At 43.8% G+C, this 4,103-nt stretch overlaps 1 non-coding gene across 1 annotated transcript; it reads right to left on the bottom strand.

Moving 5' to 3' along the window:
• Positions 1-3,526: 3,526 nt before the first annotated feature.
• trnaq-cug (transfer RNA glutamine (anticodon CUG)) lies at positions 3,527-3,598 on the bottom strand. Its single transcript has one exon. It is a non-coding gene; the product is annotated as a tRNA-Gln (tRNA).
• Positions 3,599-4,103: the final 505 nt, after the last annotated feature.

Here is a 4,103-nt window from a genome sequence, read left to right as displayed (position 1 = left end):
GATCCTGCAGGGTCGACCCCAAAGTTCAGACTCACAGTTCATAGCAGGACTGAGCTGGATGCAGTCACAGCTCCTCACTGTGTGCAGCAGCTGGACTGAGCTGAACACTGGACTCAGACAGATTCAACATCCACACGTCAGTCACTGGAAGCCTTCAGAATGCTTCTCTCCTCACTCAGCTTCCAGTCCAGATCCAATACCTTACTGCAGGTGAGTGACGGACCTGTCAGCTGTGTGTTAGAAATGCATGAATAAACAGCAGCTTCATGTTGATGCAGGACGTATGAGGGCGGAACACTGATGAGATGAAAAGATTCAGAGGAAAAGGCAGAAAGAGCAGAGCTGATAAGTCACATGACAGATGCACTGACACGCTCTCTAGTCAGCTCCAAAACACCACTCAGATCCATCCACCATTCCAGAGCAGCTCTCAAAGGTGATCTGGAATGACAGCTGACAGCAGAGAGAGGAAAGCTTTAAATGTACTGCTACAACCTGATTGGCTGCATGAGCAGCGAGGCAGCGCCTGATTGGTGGAAGAGCTGACTAGAGAGCGTGTCAGTGCATCAGTCATGTGACTTATCAGCTCTGCTCTTTCTGCCTTTTCCTCTGACTGCTGTCCTGATAAAGACCTGAGGAAGACTGTTTGGAGGACACACAGAGTGGACATGGGTCACAGAGCGCTGCTGCTGTTTGTGTCTCTCTGGAGCTCCGGTAGGACTCTGCTGCCATGATGATGTCTTTATAAGAGCTGGGAGAAGAGTGTGTGTGTGTTTATATTTGTTTTCTTCACTGACAATCTTATTACGGATAATGCTACTAAGGATCACAGTGGAATTAGTCTGATTGTTTTTAAAGTTGTTATTATAGCAGTTTATGTTCACTGTGTATGTCCACACTGGATGTTCCTTTTTTAGGGTTAACATTTATGGAGCCCCGAAAGGGACATTTGCAATTTATTTATTTATATTTCATGCTGTATTTATTTCATCCCTAATATGCAAATCTCCTCTTAAGATACAAATCATAAAGTACACAGTCCTTCTCTGGATAACTACAAACTTCACTACATCCAGTGGTTAAACAGACTGAGCCCTGTTGTTGCTGCTGTCAGCTACAAGGAGACATAAACACAGCGTGAACTGAATCAATATGAATTAAAATGGAGGAAACCTTTATTTGACCCACAACGCAGAAATTAAATCAATACATGTAACATTCAATGAAAACATGTGGCAATAAATGAATGACTAATATGCCACCATATGAACGATCTGGCACCGCCTGGCTGCGGCTCCAAGCAGATGAAGGGAGGTTGGTGAGAGGTGATGAGGTGATGAAGATGATGATCTGTTCTTATTGAGGGTGATGAAGATGATGATCTGTTCTTATTGTCTAAACAGGAACAGTTGAAGCACAGCTTGCAGCCCCTGTGTCTCAGGCTTCTCAGCTTCTCTTCAGATGTTTGGACTTTTCTGCTGGAACCTCTCATTTAATGACTCACATTTAGAACTTTTGACTTTATGTGGAGGATGGATTGATTTTGGAATGAGGATGCTTCAACACTTCAGGACTGCTTTGAAGTGACTGACTGGCAGGCACTGTGAACCCCACAGCCAGGACATTGATGGAATCACAGAGTGCATCACTGGATACATAAACTTCTGTGTGGACAGTGTTGTTCCAGTTAGGACAGTGAATTGTTACCCCAACAACAAGCCATGGGTGACTAAGGACATTAAAGCCATTTTAAATAGAAAAAAGAAGGCATTCAAAGCGGGCGACAGGCAGGAGGTGAGAGCTACACAGAAGGACCTGAGAATAAAAATCAGGGAGGCCAAGGAGAAGTACAGGAGGAAGCTGGAGTGGAAACTTCAGCAAAACAACACGAGAGAGGTGTGGAGTGGCATGAGGACCATCACTGGTTACAGGTGGAGCAGCAGGGGTGGAGTTAATGGCAGTGTGGAAAGGGCCAATGAGCTGAATCAGTTTTTTTAGTGACCCCAGTTCAGCCTGCTAACGACTCTTCAGCAGCTGAGCAACGACCAGCCACGTCACCCGCCCTCTCTTCTCCCACAGCTCATCCAGATGGCCCTGCTCGCACCTCGTCCTCTGACCCCTCGGCTGACAGTCATCACCTGGGAATTACTGGTTCCCCACCTCCACCGATCACCTTCACCACAGAGCAGGTGAGAAGACAGGAAGTCATTCCGGCCCGTCTCTATCAAACTACTGAACTCTGAACTGTAACAGTCACTCAGACACTATACATTCATACTGGTACATTCATGTCAGGCTCTTTACTGTGTAAAGGTTTTTACACAATAGTAAATATGTTCTTTAGATACAACTCAGGGATTTAAATGCTGTCTAGGTATTTCAATACATATTATATATTTCTATTTCATATTTCAATTATCTTTTCTTCTATTTGTCTGTAACAAACAAGAATTTCCCCTCGACGATAAAAAAAAGTAATTTCTGATTCTGTAACCTGCGATTCCACCACTAGATGTCAGCATTGCACAGCATTGGTGGTTCAGTTCAGATTGAGAGAATGCAAAGAGTGTGTGAAGATGTCATCAAAGCAAAAGCTGGCTGCTTGGAAGAATGTCAAACATCAAACATATTCTGCTTGGTTTAACACTGTTTGTTCACTGCATCATTCCACATGTGTTCCTTCATAGCTCTGATGTCTTCCGGATGAATCTACAATGTAGAAAGTCATAAAAACAAAGACAAACCACTGAGTGACTTTTGACTGGTACATTTAAAAATGTCATCATATGTCCTAACCAGCAGGGGGAGCACTGATCATAAACTCTCTGTCTCACATGTTATTGTCATGTGTTTTTATGGAAGATGATGCTGACTGTTGTTTTCTTGCTTCTCTCTGTAAACAGCTTGTAAACAGCAGCTTCCCTGAGGGGAAACTCAGCTAATAAATGATGCTGTAACCTCTGGGACTTGATCTGCTGGGTGGGAGTCCACTACATTATCCATCCATCCTCATCCATCCAGCTGAGATACTGAATGTGGGTTTTCATTGGTTGTCCGTTATAACCATCAAAATTAAAAGAAATAAACACTTGAAATATTTCAGTCTGTGTGGAATGAATGTTTGCATTATACAGCTTTCACTTTTTGAATGGAATTACTGAAATAAATCAACCTTCTGATGATATTCTAATTATATGACCAGCACCTGTAGTGGTGTTTTGTTGCAGCCTGTGGGGTCACCATAGAAACAAAGCTATTTTATTTTGCTTAGAGAGCACTTGAGAGCACTCCCTAATACTTGTTCTTGTTTCCTGAATAATGAGTACTAGCAGGACATAGCAGCATGGACAGCAGAGGATTCCATGTTATAACTGGATCATCCAGCACAAGCAGCAGGATTCAGCACCACAGCCTCCTTCATGGCCTTCAGTCCATTAATGACTACAGCTGGACCAATGAACCGACTGTGGACTTCTCCATAGGCTTAACTGTGTAGAAAGGACACCAGGATAACTGTTCAAACAAAAGGTTCCACTGAGATTTGAACTCAGATCACTGGATTCAGAGTCCAGAGTGCTAACCATTACACCATGGAACCTCCCCTGTGAGTAAACCTGACTGGAAGAGAACCAGAGACATATCTTGTCCAGATGGTCTGTCTTTCCAGAAATGGAGTCTGTCAGTTGTTAAAATGAGTGAGCTGATGTCCAGGTGTAGAACAAAGGAGCTCCTGCTAGCAGTGGTGCAGTTTGTACCTACCAGCTTCAAATGAAGACAGAAGTGTCCTCTGATGACTCACACAGCACTACAGTAGATCATTAATCAATCAGACCTGCAGATCTGTTCTTTGACAGTGATGTGTCCAGGATTACACCATCTATCATTAACAAACAATACCAGCCCCCCTCCTTTCCTCTGACCGCACTCCACTGTCCTGTCTGTCCTTGCCAACTGAAATCCATTTAGCGCAACGTTAGAGTCCAGTGTTAGCACCGTTAGCCAAGTTTCAGTAAACAACAGCATGCTACACTGACGATATTCCCTCTGGTGCCGAGTCAGCACCGTCAGCTCGTCCATCTTATTAGTGAGAGATCAAACATTCC

This window comes from Parambassis ranga, unplaced genomic scaffold (genome assembly GCF_900634625.1).
Source record: "Parambassis ranga unplaced genomic scaffold, fParRan2.1 scaffold_22_arrow_ctg1, whole genome shotgun sequence".
Taxonomy (NCBI): Eukaryota; Metazoa; Chordata; class Actinopteri; family Ambassidae; genus Parambassis; species Parambassis ranga.
The sequence above is the reverse complement of the archived record's forward strand: the minus strand, read 5'-3'. Positions and strand labels throughout refer to the sequence as shown.